Raw genomic sequence first — 20,986 nt, 5'->3', positions numbered from 1 at the left:
ATTTGAAGTGAACAGTATAAACCTGTTCAGAAAATTTGAACATTAAGATACCAAAGCAGCTTGATTGAAAGATTCAGGTAAGTGCAATTTTTATGATAATTAAGTGTAGGGGAAAAGAATGCAGCGCCTCCCCGTATCTCTCTTTCTCTCTCTCTCTCTCTCTCCCTCTGAAATGACATATCCACCTCCTATTGTGGGGAAGGGGGGGGGGGGGAGAGAGATAGACACAGACAGGGAATTCAATCCCTTAAGTGTAATAACATCAATACTATTAACAATAAGACAGACCTATCTCATTGTAATAAGAGATTTGGTTGATCAAGCAAATGACTTGGACACCTAAAAAATAAAACACTGTATGTGTACCTCCTAAAAATAGCTACACAAATCAAAGATTTGAGCCTAACTTGGATGACAAATTTTCATACCTCATCAAATTTTATAAGATTGACAAACAGCCGAATATCAGCTTCATATGTGTGTTCCCACATAAATAATGCTGCTTACTGAGTATCTCCTCACATTTGTCCAAAACAATTTGCCTCATCATTCCTAATTAGAACAAAGGCATACACAACATTAGTAAGAAAACATATACTAAAGACTGAAAGTAAAAAAATATAGTAAGATACTTCAATATAGCAGAATTGCCTCATCATATGCTGCTACAGATACTTCAATATAGCATGAGTTACCTCGTCATATGCTGCTTACTTGGTAGCAAACTCACACTTATAGACACCATTGTTTATCATTAATCTCATCAATTTGGGATTGTGAGGACGATAAGGGTCCAAACTGGCATTCTCTGCTATATCATTGAATTCAGTATTCAGCATAAAGAGAATCTCAGAATTCTCGCTGCTCACAATTGTTTTCAATTTCTCATCCCATAAAACCTGTTAGGCAGGAAAATCATTTAAAATGATAGACAAAGTGCAACAGAAGAACAGAAATTAAACCATGGAAAGAAAATAACGAAGAGTAATATTTACAGGAGCAGTATATTTTCCAGAATAGTTTGTACTAGCAAGCTCATAGAGTTCTCTGATACTTCTTGCCCCATTCAATAGGTCAGGTTCAGCACCTGGTTCTTCTGTGCTTGAAGAAGGAAAGACCCACCCCATATGATCACCGATGTCTTGTCCTTTCCATTTGGGTTTGACTGACTATACAAAGCATGGATGCATATCAGATGTATGACAGTAAGAGACAGTAACATTCCAACACTTGCGAAGATAATTTGAGGTATGGCTTACTGTGACACTGATGGCTTTCTGAAGCCCCTTAATATTTACATAAGCAAAACATCCTGATGCCCAGATAGTATCTCCCAGATTCGGCAGGAAGTGGGGAGGATGGATTGGTTGACTCGGATCAACAGGAATCAGGATCAGCTTCAACAATTCAATCTAGATTCCTTGAACCCTGCTGTAAACTTTTTCGGTCAATGTTTTTCATGACAAATACCAAATCCTACCCTGGCAGAACACGTGAAATGATGGTGATGTGAACAGTTTATTCAACTAAGCATCCACATGAATGATACTGCTACTAATTTACAAATTGTTTCCTCCACTCTAAGTTGAGCAAAATCTCAAATATTATTTTGACATCAGCCTATATATTCCTGGGCAGGCTATATCCAAACTTGCATACAGACTCAAATAACCCTATTCGGACACAATAGCCCTGTTGAAGGACATGTTAGTACTATACCATAGGGAGAGGGTTATTTGAGCAAGCGGTGTGGGGGAAATGCACCAATGAGGCAGAACAATTTATTAATAGAGGGCAGATAGGTCATTTCATATGAGAGAGAGAGAGAGAGCGCTTTGCCTCATAGAACCTTTTCCCTATACAATATTACAATTGATCATCTAATTATTGTTATGATGGGAAAAGGTTCTCTAAGCCGACTGCAAAGGGTACACTAGCAACATCTCTCTCTATCTCTCTCCTCACATGAAATGACCTCTATGCCCTCTATTTACGAAATCATTTCTTCGATCCTCATTGGTGTGCTCCCCTATGCCACTCGCTCGAGAACCCTCTCCCTATTATTATTTAACAATACTTTAGAGAGTTTTCACTATCTATCTTCTATTTATAGAATTTCATTGTGTTATTGAAAGTATTCATACTTTGTCCATAGTTCGAAAGCCGGTTTTGGTTTGGGCAAGTCGCCCAAGTCAAGTCAAAAAATGGCAAAACCTAATCAAGAGTCATGTAGACTCTGGCCAATATAAGAACGGACCAGACTTGGTCTGAGTTTATACATCACGATTGATTCGGTGTTTATACCCAAGTCACATAAAACTCATAGAGTCCAGTCATTTCTCCTCCCCCTACCCTGTATCCCTCTCCTAAAATCCTAACTGAAGATGTGGAGGTGGAGTGCCATCAGATAACCGCCAAACCTACTGCATCACATTCTTCAGTGATCAAATCTGAACCACTCTACCCCACACACTCACCCACACTGCTTCAGCTGTGGACAACTAAATCGCTGATGTCAGATGTATACATCAGGAGAGACTCAACTAGAAGAAGCTCGTCGTGGGGCTCAAGTTTGTGGCTGTTGTTGTATTGTTATTGGGATTCTTTTGTCCTCTCTCTTTGATTTTTACAAGTTTAATGCTCATCAGAGGATTTGATGAGTAAGAAGAGGAAGGGAAGAACGTAAAAGAGAACTGAAGGTAAGAAGTCAAGCTGTAGCCGTATCATGAAGAGTAACTGATATGGATGCCATTGGCCTAGCAAAACACAAGCCTAGCGCTTTGTCATCTCACTGGTGCCTTTCATTTGCAAATGAGTCGATTTATAAGCGATGGAACAAATCTTATCTGAGTTGGATAATGGGTATTTTCATGGAGCCTTCAGCCCCTTCCTGAGTCATGACTAGCTCAGCTATTCCCACTCCATTCCAAGTTTTCCTCATCTCTTGTCACTTCTGGTCAATATCACCATTGCTGAACTCGTCGACCCTTCTATTTCTTTTTCTCTTATAAAATGGCATACACTTTTCAACTCCTTCAACTTCCACCTCAGCTATTTCCCACAACCCACCTCTCTCTCACTTCTCTAGTCAATATTTCTGATTCTCGAATGTTCCATCATCAGCAGAGGCTTCCTATTTCTCTGCTCTTACTTGGCAATACTGTCATTCTGCTGCCCTAACCAATGTTTCCTTGGCTGTAAGAACGAAAGATGATCAGTCCAGTACATCAATTCACCACCAATGTGGCGAGGGTGTTGGGGAGGTGAAGAGGAGCTTTTGGACCATTGGATTATGTTTTCTACATGCAGTATCAAAAAACATGACTCACCCTAACCAGGTGCCTTTGGGATAAGCAGTTGTAATATGGTATCAAAGCTTGGAGATCGATTGCATGATCTCTGGTACATGTGACTGTGTGAGGGATTTTGTGTGTATTTTCCCTCCACTATGTGCCCCTTGGTGCCACATGCAGAGCCATGTGTGTGCATGGGTATGCATGTAATCGCAGTGTGTGTGGCCTGCACGTGTGGAGGGTGTTGTGTTGACATAATGTTGCTGTAGTCCTTGCTTAAAAGCTCGAGTTTAGTCACCAAGTTTTGGGGAGCGCAAGTCAAATCAGAAAATCTCGTTTTCCCACTATGATTTCGACCCTACAAAAGAAAGGGCTTCATCAATGGCACATCAAGAGAGGTTTTCTTGATGGCACATCTAATACTACCTTATAGGCTACAGCATGTCATGGATTCTACTCCATTGAAAATGGCATTCTTGAGATTTGCAAAAGTTAACTAATGACTATTTTTGTGCATGTTGAGCTTTGACCATGATATGGGTGTAGATTCCATGGTTCAAGACTTTGGCGAATTTGATGTAGATTCTGGCCAGAGGAAGAGACAAAAGACCAGGCCCCTTTTTGGGCCAGAGATGGACCAACTCGAGCCAGCCCAGCAGGGCCAACTCGAGCCACCCAAGCAGGGATATATTATATCCCACGATTGTGATAAGGTCCCCCTTGACCAGTCAAAGATGCTCCACGATTTTGAGAGGATTCTTCTTTGACCAGTCAGCTAGATTTGGTGCACTTAAGTAGTTTCTAATTTGTTTTTGTTTGTGGCTGAATTATAAAGCCAAGTAGTTTTATTTTAGTAACTTCTATTTAGTTAGGATTTAGTAGTTTCTATTTTAGATTAGTTCTTACTTTGGGAAAGTTTCTATTCTATTGTAAGCTTGCCTAAGCTATTAAAAGGCATCATATCTTAATGAAAGATCAGAATTTTTAGAGAAAAGAATCTTCAGACCAAATTAGCCATCGAGTATGGGAGTTCCTCCTTTGCTGCAACAGCTGAGATAGCTGTGGGTGAGAGACCCAGGCTGAGATAACCGTTCCCCCTACCCCCTTCTTCTATCTTTTCTTTTCTCCTACCCCTGCTCGATCTCCATTGCTGCTCCTGCAAGCTACCCTGCTCGAGTGTGTTGCTGCTGCTCCAAGTGATTGCTGCTGTTGTTGAACAAACTCCAAGGCTGAGACATCCTTTCACTCACTGTGATTGCTGTTGCTAGAAGATCCATCGATTGAGGCTGTGCTGCATCCCTGCAACTATTTTGGCTGCAACCTTCTAATTTCATATCACCTTCAATCATCACCAACACCTGCAGGGATTTGAAACTCAGTTTCCCCTTCCATTAGCACCGGTCAATCCTCACTGCCTCCCCATTCCACTGCCTGAATCTTCCATAAATCCCATACTTTCTATCTTCATTCTCACCCTCCCATCTTCAATTCTAACCATCAGAATTGGCCAAAAATTGCAAAACAGACTTCATTCACCAAGCTTGAGGCTCGATTAGTGCTGGAAGTCCAGAACAGCATTGTTTTGGAAGGTTTCTCCAAACCTTCTATTTTGGTGATTCTTTGATATCTCTACATCAAGCCATCAGACCTGAACCAATTTTGGAGATAAGTTTCCCCCAACTGTTCTGTACATTCAAACCAAGTGTGGTGACCATCACTTGGCTGGTTTGATCATAAACCCTAAGTTTCTAATTCTGGTTCTGTTCTTTATTTGAATTTTTATGGGTTTTTTTGGGGACTGGTATTCCAGTCTTACATTAGAATTATGTCGATTTCTACATGAGTCGAAATGAAACGTAGGTTGATTCACTACGTATGTAAAGTTTTGATCAAATTTTGGCATTTTGGCCAAAATCTTGGTCTAGGTTAGGTTTTTGTACCATTTCAGTTGACATGTTACAAAACAATGCTTATAAAGCACTATTCAATCAAAATGGGTCGAATTTCGATCTACTTTGCATATTTTAGAGGTGAAAAGTCCAAAAACCCTAGATTTGGTATTTTTTGCAGAGTCACCTACATTTCTTGGAGAAACAACATGTTGGGTACTATTAAATAGTTTTTCTTCATCCCCAACAAATATTTTATTTATTTTAATTGAACTGTGTGTATTCTAGTATTAAATTATACGTAGAATAGACTATATTAGAGAAAACATACAGCATGGTATGATGTACATTGGCAACCAAGGGTCCGAAACTAAACTACCGTTTTGAACGTGTTTTTTTTTTTTTAAATATTACAATCTAAAGGTTCCAGTATGATTAAAGATGTTTCGTTAAATTTTTCTTGAAATTTCAAGTCAAAATATGATCATTTGATTATTGAAATAATTAAACAAAACATGCAGCTGAAATGTATATTATAGATTCCCCCGGCACATGGAAGATAACCACATCCATCCGGATTTCCAATTAGCCAAGAAACACACGAGCTGTGCTCTGATCACAAATATCAATAACAAGACATTACATTTATATATTTCGCATCTTTGACTGGAAAAAAAAAGGCAATGAAAAAAAATGTTATTTATTTGACCTTTGATTGAACTATGACATCAAAGTCACTGTAAAATTAACATAGGCAAGAAAATTGAGTTCTTGAACTTAACAGAGCTTAGGTTTTGCTGTCAGATTGAGAGTTGGGTGTGATCTTAAGAGAAGACAATCCAACGGTCTCGGGGCTCTTGAGTTGATCGAGCTGCTTGCTGCCGTGGCGGAGCAGATATTCAATGTACACGAAGTTCTTACGATCCACGGCTCTCGCGTTCCAGCGGAACTCACTGGAGACGGTCGATTCGATGCTACGACGCTCTTCAAGGGATTTGGTGCGAGCTGCTCTTAGAAACCCTCTGTACAGCGACAACACCTGCTTCTGCATACCTGATAGCTTTACTCCGCCCTTTGATCCCATCGTCGAATAACCCCTCCTCTCTCTCTATCTTGATTTTGATCTTGATTTCGATGTTGATCTCAGCCGGATATTCTCTAAGTCTCCAATTTTTTTAGGATTCGGTATGAACTGCACAGAAGAGGTGACAAAAGCTATTCAATGGAGAGAATCATTGATGCAAATTCTGTTTTTTCTGTTCACCAATAGAAATAAGATGATATTAGAAGCTTAGAACACCCCATTTGAATTTTCAAAACTTTTTCTTTTTGAAAAGTGCAAGCGGAAAAAAATCGATGAAGTTGAGGTAGAGGAGAAGCTTCTTCTTTAAATCTAATACAACTGGAGATGGGAGCAGTCGAATTTTTTTTGTGTACAGTTCCCTAACCGGTGCGGTTCCCTAGTGCCTCTCACAAGAGGAGGATGGACCCCACCTGGGCAGAGTGTTCGGTCAGTGCTTTAGGTGGGTCCCACACCCCTCTTGTGAGAGGCACTAGGGAATCGCACCGGTCAGGGAAGCATAGACGATAACGGTTCGGGAGCAGTCAACATCTTGAAAGACGGGTTTCAACTATTGAAACGAGCTATAGAGTTCAATTTAGAACTAGACACATAGGTTTTAGGTATCGGGACTCGGGAATGGATTGACGGAATCGGGGAGATTATCCCCGATTCTACCCCTCCCCCAAACTAAAACCGCTTCAAATCCCCTTATCTGGATTGGCTGATCTGATATTGCATGATGAACACATGTTAAGGGGTATAGGGGAACCCTCCAAAAGAACCAAGATGGAGAGTTGCAGAGAGGGAGAGAGAGAGTTGCAGAGGCGGAGAGGGAGAGGGAGACAGTAGCACTCGACTAGTTGGACCACCACGATTGGGTTTGGAAACCCAAACTCAAATGGCTAAACCCAGACAGAACCGGCCCACCTAGGTTTTTGGTCTAACAAGGGCTGGTAGTAGTTATTAAGCTCTTTGAGTTATTTGCTTTTATTATTTTATTTATGTTGATAGACTCGAAAGAGATAGGCTAGTTCGTTTTGAATTCTATTTTAGTTTTAGAGTTGGAATAGGAGATAGAGTTTGAGTCTGTTGGGTTTTACATTCTAGTTAGGAGTCTTAGTTCTACAATTTTAAATATGGGTATTGCTTGTAGCAAAGATGGACAAATTTGAAAATAGAAAGTTGATATTGAGTTTTTTCTCAAGGTGAGTATGTACGACTCTCTTTCTCCCTAGAACTCTGAGTTCCATCTTAGGTTACACAACATATACTCCGTCTTCATTCTACTTATCTTAAAACCATCTGATTCCACGGTTGATCTTAATAACTCCAACTTGGCATTAATCCTTGCTTTTGTCTCATCCACCAAAACAATATCATCAGCAAAATAGACACCAAAGAGCCTCATCTAGAATGTCTCTGGTTAAATCATCTATATGATAAGCGCAAACAAGGGCTTAAACCGGATCCTTGATGTAATCTAATTGTAATTGGGAATTCACTACCTTAACCCCCATAGTCCATATATTAGTCACCACACAATCATACATATCTTTAATTATGCCCACATATTTACTTAAAACACTTCTCTTCCATAGTACTTATCAGATCAACTCTCTAGGAAATCTGTCATAAGCTTTTTCTAGGTGAAAGTAAGTGTTTACAAGAGATAATCATAAGCCATAACCAAATTTAAAACTGAGATCCCCTCCTCATTCGTCTCTCCAAAATCATATCCTCCATGTACACCTTCATAGCCTCTACGATCTTTCCCAACATGTCCATTCAAATCAACCCCTATAATAATATTTTCTCCTTGACTAAAACCTTGCACTATCTATCCATGTGTTCCAAAATTGTAACTTACGGCATTCATCGAATCCTAATTGAGGTGTGTAAGCGCTAGTTATATTGACAACCTTTCTCCAACATAAGCTTGATGGATATAATCCTATATCCAAATCTTTTAACATCACCACATCATTCTTTAAACCGTTATCCATTACTATGCCTAATCCACTTCTATTACTTTTATCCCCGTATAGGCTTATACCAAAGTTTAAAGTCATCCAACTCCTTAGCCTTTTTAGCCTTCCATCTTGTGTTTTGAATAAAGGCTATGTTAACCCCTTCTTCTCCTCATCATGGTTCAAAATCTCGCGATATTTCGCTGAAATATCGCTTAATTTCGTATATCTCGAGCTTACCGAGATGCGAAATCAGGTCGAAATGAAAAAATACCATATTTCGTCGATATCTCGTGAGATATCGACGAAATATGGTATTTTGGCTTAAAGTGTCACGTGAAGGGGGGCTTTAATACAATATTTCGAAGATTTCGGTCCATATTTCGACCGAGAGCTGCATTTGCTATGGAATTTCAGTCTTTTGCCTATTCTTCCACTCTTCCAAGCTCTCATCCAACACTCTAGCCATTGTTCAAGCACATTGTTGTCGGATTTTCGCCGGTAAACTCATCAGAGGGTCATCTAAGCTCATCATCCAAGCCTTTTTCCACTATTTAAGGTAAATTCTATTCCTTTAAAACTATTTTTTTGAAAAGACTATGTACAAATTTTGTTGGATGGTGATGATATTAATATATGTTAGACACCAAAGGCCGATCTATAGCCTCACGGTGTCGAAATTTTTTTTCCATATGTATTTTTTTTTTTTAATTTTCTGGTTTTAAAAATTCATTTTCCTACAATTAAAATAGGAAATAATTAGGGGTAATATGACTTAGATGGTAATGAATTAAATATATGTTAGACACCAATGGCCGATCTACGGCTTCACGGTGTCGGATTTATTTTTCTGCTCTTAAATAATTATTTTAATTTTCGCACATACCACTCCATTGGCATCGGATTATGGTGCATCACAACCTTACGGTGGATATGGATATGGATCATCATCATATGAGCGTTTAGTGGGGTAGGGGACTATGACTACATCCCGGTCCTTGGACATATCTTGGATCATCTTTTGTAGATAACATCTTTGCATACCCTAGCGGACCTAGCTACCAACCTCACCAGCCATACATGCAGCCAATGCCATCGCCTCTTGCGCCGGCGCCAACATCATATCACAGTGGATCATCTTCTTCACGGACTGGATCGATTGGTAACCCTAGTTTATATCCTAGGATATGTTACCTACAGTATGTTGATGATTTCATTTACGTGACACTTGTGGATGACTACACTCGTTTCTTCTCCGATTCTATACCGTGGTCCACATATGTCCTTCAAACAGAGAGCAATGGACGTCGACTCAGAGGCATGAGTGGGATTGATCCAGGGAGGCACAAAGAACTACTATTAGCAGCTTAGCACTTGTAATTTGAAACTTAAGTTGTGATTTCATTGATCTATGAACTTGTGAGTTGTGACTTGCGAGTTGCGAGTCTCGTGACTTACTAACTTTGACACTTAGTGTATTGCCTTTAAGGCTTTAAGCGAATTATTGAATATTATGGAGTTTATGAGAATCATGGCACTCATCAATGTGTATTGGCTTTAACTTAATATGTGATGAAGTTAAATACTATTATTAAATATTAACTGCCTAATCTATGTGTATTTAACTATTTATACATTAGGGTCGGCGACCGTATGTCAATCAAGGGTGCAAGCCCAAAACACCAATTTGAATTCACATTTTTATAATTTTATGGTTTAAATGTGTTTATTAAGCTTAAATAAGGCTGTCCATGAAGTTTCAGGCCTAGATATGGCCAAATACCCCCCGAGATGGACCCCCCAAATATTGCAGAAAAAATGCAATATTTCGGTCATATTTCGCGATATCTCGGATATTTCGGATATCTCGGTAGGCCCGAGATACCGATATATCGCTAGATATAGTACTATGCTCCTCATAACATCTATCAATTATAGACTCTTCCTGTTAAAGATCCAATGTCCACGATGCTAATTTAATCTTACGCTTTTGGACTAGCTTCTTTACCTGCACTCATCCACGTTACGAGAACCCTTGCCTACTTGTCACCACATCCAGGCGCCGACGCGGTGCGTCGCTTACAGGGGACACCCTTGCTCACTTTTCACTATACCTCGGTCAAAGTGTAGCATGTCGCTTATTCTGGTGGGGAATGCCCTAGCATAACGTTGATAATATAAGGTTTTAGAATCAATTTAAAGAGTTTGTCTAGGGATAACAACCCTCTTCATGGAGCTGAAAGAGGAGCAAAGTTGAATGTCCTCGATTTTTATGGGGATAAGTACCTTCATTGGATTCAAAGTTTGGAGATATTTTTCAGATGGCACGGGTTAACTAAGACTAAAAAGATTTAATTTGCAGAGGCTAAGCTGAAGGGCACGGCTTGAGTCTGGTGGTCAAACACCAACAACAGAATAGGATTTGAGGCATCGGATTAGTCACTACTTGGGCTGAGATGAGTGAGGCCATGAACTGGAGATTCTTATCTACTAATGTAGGACAGGAAAGAAGATTAAACGAGTCCCAAAACAGGATCTGAAATCGGGGAAAATTGGTTCAGTTCGATGGTTAAGGCCGGGATGGTTTGATAGGGTAGGGCTCAGTTCAAGGGTGAAGTTAGTGTGGAGGGATAGGTCTGGGACAGAAGGAAAACCAAGGGGTTAAGCGAACAAATCTGCATCAGGTTTTTTTTCTCTGCCGGTTTGAGTAGCAGACTAGGAAATAGGGTTTTAATGGGTTTTAGGGAGATTTCTTGTGGAGGCCAATCAACAGGTCAGAAGGGGCTGAAAGGGGGATCAAGTGGAGCTCCAAGATGGGGGAAGGGATGCTCAAAAGATGGAAGAAAGGTGATGGTTGGATTGAACAGGGGAAGGAGTCTTGGTTTATGGAAAAATCCTTCTAATGGCTTGACAGCTTGTATGGAATGAAGAACAGTAACTAGAAGAGACCTCCTGGGCTTCCCACCGCAAGGAGTCAGCTAGATCATACACTAGCTCCTTCTCTTTGTCCAATGACCAAACACCAAGGAAAAGCAGTAATGGTAGAAATCGTGGGCTATTGTAGCCCCTCTGGTTTGCTTTTATAGATTAGTATAAAAGAGAATTGGCAAGGACTCAAAATTGGAAAGTCCCAAAATTAGAAACTTCCAACCTTGGACCTTACGGAGATACAAGACACTACCAGCCAAAGCTGATGTGAACTAACTTGGACAAAATTAAAAGATTTAGCCTAACTAAAATATGGGACCACCACTTAAACTAGACCAACTGAACCAACCGGTTCACTGGTTTATTACAAGACTCAAAAATAAAATATAACACTTCCCAATCAAAATTGTGGCCTGCTGCTGGGCAGCAGCCTTCTCAAACTCATGGCTGGCTGCCAAGGTAGGCAGCAGCCGCCGCCTTTTTCTTCCTTGAGTACACCCTTGGTTCTGCATCAATCACCCTATTAACTATTTAGATGGTTTGGATCATTGGGCCCTCCACATGCATGGTATCATTTTATTATATAGAAAAATGAGAAGAGGAAAAAAATTTGGATGAATGTACCAAAGATCATATGCAAAGCAGAATTCATCAAGTTAATAATTTTATGAAAAGCTGAAAATAATTGAGATTCCAAAAGCGGTGAACCATACAGTAACTTTAACAGTAACACAAACTTTGAAATGGAATACATTCAGTAAGAAAAATGAATTGAACAGAAAAGATGAGGGCAGGGGGGGGGGGGAGGAGGAGAGAGAGAGAGAGAGAGAGAACAGAACCTGTTCTATAAATGATACAGAGAAACAATGTAGAGGTGAGATACAGAGAGAAGTCCAATAATGGGACAAACAAGCAAAAAAACGTAAAAAACCTAGATGAAAGCATAAAATGTAGAAGTCTACCACGGTAAGTTAGAGATTCCAACAGAGAAATAGAAGGCTTTCAGGCCAGTACCGTTTAACCTTACTCTGCCCGATCTTCCCTAATTGCGATAATTGTATCACTAACACGGGCCATAACAGACATGGTTGCGAGATATTAGTAATACCCAAAAACAGAGACTAAAGGAGTGAAGCTCAATAAACCCTATAAACGAAACTTCAATCTTCTCTTTCAATCCAAGCAACCTATCGATTTCCCCTGGTTAGATAGAACCATAGAGAAAGCAGAGATTTAAATCAAATACTAGAGATGAGAGATACCTACTCACCTTTGTCGTAAAGATCAGAGATTCAGCATCAGCAGCGGTATGTTCCGTGTTACCCAAAGACTTCTCCGGTTCTCCCTTCGTCTTTGGCAGCGAGTAAGTCAGCGACAGCTTCGGCTCTTCGACGCTTCCAGTCTGCCTCAGTTCAAGACTTTGTTTGGATGCTAAGAAAATAAGTAAAAGAAAAAAATATCTATTTAAAATACAAAAGAAAGGAAAAGAGGGGAAAAAAATTAGGAACAAGCGCGAGAAATTATTGCCCAAGCCTTGCCCTGTAAAATAAAAAATCTCATCCATGTTGATGCCCTTATGCGCACTCTCATTGGCCCTTGTATTGATGTAGGCTACACAACCAAACAATGATCCCTTCATTGTGTTAATTGCCAAAAAAAAAATTGTTAACATTTGATTGATATAAATATAGGGAAGGGGTTTGTTGATAAGCTATGTGGCCCTGTGCCAACACAAGACCAAAACTAAAAATATGGACATCCATGGGGAGGGGCGAGGTGGTCATTTTACTATCCCATGTGAGAGGGCACGGGGTGGTGATTTCCCCCCTAAAATATATATGGGAAAAAGAATGCTATCAGGTTGCGTAGCATATGCTATCGCTTCCCTGTGTCTATTGCTCTCCTCCCTCCTATGAAATGACATATTGGCCCCTATTGTGGGAGGAGAGAGATAGACACAGGAAAGCGCTAGACATTTCATGTGAAGAAGAGAGAGAAAGACAGAGATGGCAGTGTACCCTATGTCAGCGGCTCTGAATACCTTTTCCCTACATATATGTAGGCAAAAGGTTCTATGCACGGTCCTCCATGCCCCCCCTCTCACAAAGGGGGTTTGAAATGACATAAAACACCCCCTATTAACATTTTGTAACATGTCCCTCGCATTAGATTTGCTGGCTGGGTTGGCCTATATTCACTAAACTTTTATTTTCATATTCTAGTTTCTAATTCTGAGACACTGAGTTAGGTCAGCCAATCCTCATAGTTTGGATCTGAGTTTTTCAGGAGTTATTCACCCAAAGGAGGTCTAATCTAGATATGAATAAAAGTCCCATCTGAGTTTTCTAGCTGCTATTTCTGGTTGGGTCGATTTTCTCATTGTTATTGTCTATTACAGACCTACGGCAGTGCTGATTAGACTGCTGGTTGTTGACCTATCGTGTTTGGAATATAAGGCCATATTTGTGGACTATTGTTGAGGGTTAGGAAGCCTATTTATTCTACTGTTTCAGACTCGAGTTCCAGAATTTCATCATGTTAAGATATACCAGAATACCAACCGTGGGGGTATTCTGGTCTTTTTTCTACTTTATTTTATGTTTATTATTCTGTTTTGATGTATGTTTGATTCCTAGTCATATGTCGGCTATGACTAGGGCTATTTTGGACTTTTGGTTGTATTGTTTAATTCTATAAATAAAGGGCTTGACTGATCTCATCGATCATTCAAGTATTCTCCTAATTCTCTCTTCTAATATGGTATCAGAGCAGATCTCTCTGATCTAGCTTGGTTCCTACACTCCCCCCTTCTTCCATTGTCCTTTTTTCCATCTTTTTTCCACTCGATATCCATTCCCCTCCCCTCCCACTCGATTTTCTTCACTTTTTTTCTGTTTTTCTTCTCCAATTAGGGCAGATCTAATGAGGTGATCTGTGAGATAGATGCTGCCCTAATTTATCACCTCACCAATTGATGATTTAAGAAGGTTTTTTTTGGTTCGATAGCTGCTGGTGGTTTTAAAACCACTTCTTCTGACTCTACTGCTACTGCCACTGCTACTGCTGCTGCCCCTCCAAAGGAGCCTGTCAAGTGTGAACATTGCAATAAACTATATCACACTAAGGCTCAGTGCTGGAAATCACATGGGAAGCCTGCTGATTTTGAGGCTAAACGTGGCCGTGCTAAACCTAAAAACAAAGCCAATCACACTGAAAGTGTAGCTCCGGCACCCACTGCTGACAATAGTTTCTCCCAGGAGGAGTTCCAAGCTCTCCGGCGTATGTTAGAGTCTTCCACTACATCTGTTCCTACTGGTTATTCCACACCATCAGGTTCCCACTTTGCCCGCTCAGGTATCTCTTTTGCTGGTCACTGTGCATCGGTTGTCTCCTCTCCCTCCAGTGCCACTGATCACATGACAGGTTCTTCTAACCTTTTCTATACATATTAAACCTTCTTCTAGGAAGGATAAAGTTCGGGTGGCTGATAGTTCCCTCTCCTCTGTTTCTAGCAAGGGGTCCATCAGCTGCTCCCCTTCACTTACTCTATTAGTAGTATTACCAAAAATTTAAATTGCAAAGTGACTTTTTCCCCTACTCATTGTGTCTTTCAGGAACTGGACTCGGGGAAGAGGATTGGATTGGGTAGGCTGCATAGTGGATTGTATCTCCTTGATGATGGACCGCAACAAGCTTTACCTTCCCAATTATGTCAGTCATCTTCTTTTTCTTCTGAATTGCACCAATGGCATTCTAGGTTAGGACACCCCTCTTTGGGCACTTTATCTCTTTTGTTTCCCACTTTGTTTAAAGATTATAATAAGGAAGAATTTTTTTGTGAGCCTTGTGTCTTGGCCGAATAGACACGATCCATTTATCCTATATCTAATAAAAGAAGTTCTTCCCTATTAGTTCATACTGGTGTGTGGGGACCTAGTCGTAAAGCCTCTCTTCATGGCCAGCGATGGTTTGTTACATTTATTGACTGTCATTCCCGTTTTACTTGGGTATACCTCATGCATAACAAGAGTGAAGTCTTCTCCTGTTTTCAGCATTTTAATAAAATGATCCAGACCCAGTTTAATGCCTCTCTCAAAATTTTGAGGAGTGACAATGGTACAGAATATATGGAAGGTAAGTTCCAAAAATACCTTTCTGCCCATGGCATTGTACACCAAACCAGTTGTGTTGATACTCCAGCCCAAAATGGTGTGGCTGAGCGAAAAAATCGCCATCTCTTGGAGGTGGCCCGGGCCCTACTGTTTGCTCGTAATGTTCCATCCTTTTATTGGGGGGATGCTGTCCTTATTGCAGCCTATTTGATTAATAGGCTGCCGACTCAGGTTCTTGCTTCCAAGTCCCCTATTGAGCTTTTACATGGCTCTTCCTTTTATATTGTTCCACCTAAGGTGTTTGGGTGTGTCTGTTATGCTAGGGATACTAGATCTCCTAGCAAACTTGAGCCACGTAGTCTCCGCTGCATATTTTTAGGTTACTCTGCCACCCAAAAAGGGTACAAATGTTATTATCCTCCTGCCCGCCACACCATGGTCAGTACGGATGTTATCTTTCACGAAAACCTCTCCTATTATTCGTCCCCACCTCTTAGGCATGTTTATGAGGAGTTCTAGTGAAGATGTGTTGACCGTAGACCCCCCTCTTAGGCATGTTTATGAGGAGTCTACTCCTGCTATCCCTGATGTTCAGCTGACTGTCCCTGCTGTTCTGAGTATGTCTACCCCTACCCTTCCCTCTATGTCAGGGGGAGATATTCCTACACAGGGGGAGGTTTCCACAATTCCTGCCCAAGGGGAGGTCACCCCAGTCCAGAGAACCATTGGTGAATTTCAGAGGAGGATTGATGCGATAAATTTGAAGGTTTTTTCAAGGAATAGGACCAAAACTAGGGAGCTTCAATCCACTGTGACACCTGTTCCCGTCCAATTGCCAACTCCGGCTCCGGAACCTACTTCTCCACCTGGTAATACTTCTTCTTTGGATCTCCCCATTGCTGTTCGCAAAGGTGTGAGAACTTGCACTCAACACCCTTTATCTCATGTTGTTTCTTATGATTCTTTATCTTCATCCTTTCGTGCATTTGTTTCTTCGCTTTCTTCTATTCGTATTCCTCAAAATTGGCAGGAAGCTCTTACAGATGGAAAGTGGAAGGCTGCAATGATGGAGGAAATGGACGCCTTGAAAAAAAATAACACATGGGAGCTTATGACTCTTCCACCAGGGAAGCGAACTGTTGGATGCAAGTGGGTGTTTGTAGTAAAACAGAAGTTGGATGGAATTGTGGATAGGTATAAGGCACGCCTCGTGGCCAAAGGATTTACTCGGACATATGGGATAGATTACCAGGAGACCTTTGCTCCGCCGCTAAGTCAATATCGTCCGAGTACTATTATCTTGTGCGATTAATCTTGGATGGGACTTACAACAGTTTGATGTGAAGAATGCCTTCCTCAATGGGGAACTCGATGAAGAGGTTTACATGGACATTCCACTAGGGTTTTCTTCTGACAGCAATTGAGGAAAGGTATGCAGATTGAAACGTGCTCTCTATGGGTTGAAATAGTCCCCCCGAGCATGGTTTGGCCGTTTTCACAAAGCAATGGTTTCTGTAGGCTACAAGCAGAGTAATGCAGATCACACTCTCTTTATCAAGAGAGTAGGCGAAAAACTCACTTTCTTGATAGTCTACGTTGATGATATTGTGGTCACTGGCAATGATAGTGTTGAGATTAGCAGGTTGAAGACATTTCTTGGCCAAGAGTTTGAAATTAAGGATCTAGGAAAACTAAGGTATTTTCTTGGGATTGAAGTTGCCAGATCTTCAAAAGGCATCTTTCTTTCCCAACGAAAGTATGTCCTAGACCTACTGACTGAGACTGGTTTGTTAGGATGCAGTCCTTCAGATACTCCTATGGATGCAAATGTTCGTCTCAAGGAAAAGGAGGGTGATCCAGTTGATAAAGGGCAATATCAAAGACTAGTGGGAAAGTTGATTTATCTTTCTCATACTCGTCCCGATATTGCTGTTGCTGCTAGTCTTGTCAGTCAGTTTATGCATGATCCCTACACTTCACACATGGAGGCTGTTCTTCGGATTCTTCACTACTTGAAGTCTGCTCCAAGGAAAGGAATTCTCTTGGCTCCCCATGGTTACCTACACATTGAGGCATATACTGATGCTGATTGGGCAGGTTCCCCAGACCGTAAGTCTATTTCTGGTTACTGTTCTTTTGTGGGTGGTAATCTTGTCACCTGGTATAGCAAGAAACAAAATGTGGTGGCCCGTTCTAGTGCTGAGGCAGAATTTCATGCTATCGCACAAGGTATTTGTGAGCTACTCTGGTTAAAAGGTTTGCTACAAGATCTTGGCGTTGCTATTCGCCTTCCTATGATGCTGTATTGCGATAACAAGGCTGCCATTAGTATTGCACATAATCCAGTACAGCATGATCGCACGAAGCATGTTGAGGTGGATCGGCATTTCATCAAGGAAAAGTTAGAAGAAGGCCTTATTTGTGTTCCTTATGCGAAGTCTGCTGATCAGCTTGCTGATATGTTCACTAAGGGACTGCCTGGACGGGTCTTTCATCCTAGCCTAGTAAAGTTGGGCATGCTTGATATCTTTGCTCCAACTTGAGGGGGAGTGTTAAGATATACCAGAATACCAACTGTGGGGGTATTCTGGTCTTTTTTCTACTTTATTTTATGTTTATTATTCTGTTTTGATGTATCTTTGATTCCTAGTCATATGTCGGCTATGACTAGGGCTATTTTGGACTTTTGGTTGTATTGTTTAATTCTATAAATAAAGGGCTTGACTGATCTCATCGATCATTCAAGTATTCTCCTAATTCTCTCTTCTAATACATCATTGTTTCAAATCTGAAACCAGTACCTATATTGGTGTTATTTGTGATCCTGACTGGGGTTTGATAGTTCCTATCTAGCCTTACATTAAAAAGGCTTGCCCACATGCCATGAGTTCTGTAACTTGGAGAGGATACAAGTAGAAATTACTAGAACAAGAAATCTTTGGTGGCCGAAAGAAGTCAAGGCAGGGATTCTTGTGGATCTTACTTGTCGCAATAAAGATAAATCTCACAAATTGTCTGGATTCTTCATAAGAATATGATTTGGGTTCAACGTCGAGCTTCAAATCATATTCAAAATTAGGGTAAGAAACTTGTAGCAGCCTTTACCATAGAATTGTTTTTTCACTTGCAGCTCATGAGAAAACTTCCCTTCACAGTGATGCAGATGCAAGACTCTGGCTGGATAAACAAGATCATTTTGGAACCCAGGCTGGGAACCAAGCCTAAATTGGCCATTGTTCTAGCAAGGGTAGTTTGGGTAGCTATCAAAGCTTGGGGGTATTATTGTAATCTGGAAACTAATATTAATTAAGAGTATTGTTGTTGGCGCCGGTCCCAAGCCCGGATAAAGGAGGTTCTTTCCGACAACAGAAAAACCCTAGCCAAACCCTTTTTACATGTATTTGAAAACTTTATATTTTCAACGTTATGCAAGGGCGTCCCCTGTAAGCGACATGAAACACTTTGACTCGGGTGTAGTGAATAGTGAGTAAGTAGCTAGGGTATACCCTGTAAGCGACACGACGCATTGACACCCGGATGTGGCGACAAGTAGGCAAGGGTACTTGCACTGTGTACGAGTGTGAGTAAAGAAGCTACTTAAAAAATGTAGGTTTAGATTACCATCTTGGAACATAGGATATCTAATGGGTAAGAGACTAGAATTGACAGATGTTATGAGGAGAAGAAGGATTAACATAAATTGTACAACAGAGACTAGATGGAAGGGCAAAAGTGCTAAGGAGTTGGATGACTTTAAACTTTGGTATATGGGAGGATAAAAGTAATAGAAATGGAGTGGGTATAATAGTGGATAAAGATTTGAAGAATGATGTGTTGGATGTTAAAAGATTTGGTGATAGGTTTATATCCATCAAGCTTGTGTTGGAGAAAGAGGTTGTCAATATAATTAGCACTTATGCACCCCAAGTAGGATCATAGTTGTCATGGCGTCGAAAGGAGTTGGATGACTTTAAACTTTGGTATATGGGAGGATAAAAGTAATAGAAATGGAGTGGGTATAATAGTGGATAAAGATTTAAAGAATGATGTGTTGGATGTTAAAAGATTTGGTGATAAGTTTATATCCATCAAGCTTGTGTTGGAGAAAGAGGTTGTCAATATAATTAGCACTTATGCACCCCAAGTAGGATCATAGTTGTCATGGCGTCGCCATGGCAGCGCCATGGCATCCTGGCGTTGGAGATATGTGCATATCGACCTATGCCATGGCGTCCTGTCTCTCTTTTCCTCTTCGATTTCTTCTTCTTGCCTCTCTTTCCCTCTTTGATCTATTCTTCTTTAATTTTTGTTTCTTCCCCAACCTTAGACCCACTCCCTGCTTCCCTAAATCTCCTATTTTAGCCTTGGTTTAGTAATCTGTAACTAAGACATCCGCCAGATCTTATTTCAGATCTCACCATTCGGTTGCTAGTAGAATTTTGGGGCTATTTCTCGTTGGGATCGGTAGACCTTGGTGCTGAGATTTTGTTCCAGAAATTGCAAGGAGAATCGTCTTCATAAGAAGGAGTTTCCACTGCTGGAACTACTCCAGTTCACCGCCTCTCTGCCTCTCTTTCTATCGTGTTATTGCAAGGTTGAAGAAGACATTAAGTCTTTAAAATTGCAAGTAAGGACAACTTATATTATTTATATAAAACCTCTTATATTCTCTATTGCTATTCTGTTTAACCCATTCAGTTTTCTCTTTAACTTCATTAAATTACAGTTCTACCACTCCTTTACAACTTCAGATTAATTACAATTCTGCCATTGCTCTTATAAATCTTGATTTATCTACTAGTTTGCCATTCAACTTTGGATTTAGTTACAATTCTGCCATTGCTCTTATAAATCTTGATTTATGTACTAGTTTGCCATTCAACTTTGGATTTAATTACAATTCTGCCATGGTCGACATGATCACCGGGCGACGTGTCGATATATCGATCAGACACCCCTCCACCAACTTGGATCGCCATAACGCTGTGACAACTATGAGTAGGATTGGATGAAAGTAGTAAGTTACAATTTTGGGAACACATGGATGAATAGTAGGTTTTAGTCAATGAAAAAAGATTATAATAAGGGTGATCTGAATGGACATGTTGAGAGAGATCATAGAGGCTCTGAAGGTCTACACAGATGATATGGTTTTGGAAAGAGGAATTGATGTAGATCGAAATATGAAGAAAAAAAGACCAAAACACAGTTAATGTTACTGTTCACGTGAACAGTGTCACAGCCCACATTTGGCCTTGTGTGGGGATGCCTTTTAGAAGATCTTGTGGTCCCATCAAGTGGAGAAAGATCCTATCCTAATGCTGCCAAAGTTTAGTTTCTATTTTCAAATTAGAAAGTTTATTTTATTTAATTTAGGTAGCTTCTAATTTTAGTTAGTTTTTATTTTTGTTTCCTTGTTTGTTTAGAAGGCTGGATCCTAAAAAGCCTTGGTAGTTTCTATTTTCCTAAAATTTATTTTATTTTATGAAGTTTATATTTTCCTACTTTCTATTTTGCCTAAGCTATAAAATTGGCACCCAATGTAAACAGAGTAACCAATTGATTAATGAAATTTACAAGCAATGCTTGCCTCCAATTCTGAGAAAGAATTTGCCTTTTAACAGCTGAGATAGCTATGGGTGAGAGATAACCTACTATCCCCAATCCCCTTCTTCTATTCTTCTATCCCTTCCTTCTCTTCTCTATTTTCTGTTTTCTTCTTAACTTTCTATTT

General features: G+C 40.3%; 1 pseudogene; it reads right to left on the bottom strand.

The window, feature by feature from the left end:
- Positions 1–546: 546 nt before the first annotated feature.
- On the bottom strand, positions 547–6,266 carry LOC122639208 (annotated as a pseudogene).
- Between the last annotated feature and the right edge of the window lie 14,720 nt (positions 6,267–20,986).

This window comes from Telopea speciosissima, chromosome 9 (assembly GCF_018873765.1).
Source record: "Telopea speciosissima isolate NSW1024214 ecotype Mountain lineage chromosome 9, Tspe_v1, whole genome shotgun sequence".
NCBI classification, from domain to species: domain Eukaryota; kingdom Viridiplantae; phylum Streptophyta; class Magnoliopsida; order Proteales; family Proteaceae; genus Telopea; species Telopea speciosissima.
Note: the sequence above shows the minus strand (reverse complement) of the source record. Positions and strands in the feature narration are given on the sequence as shown.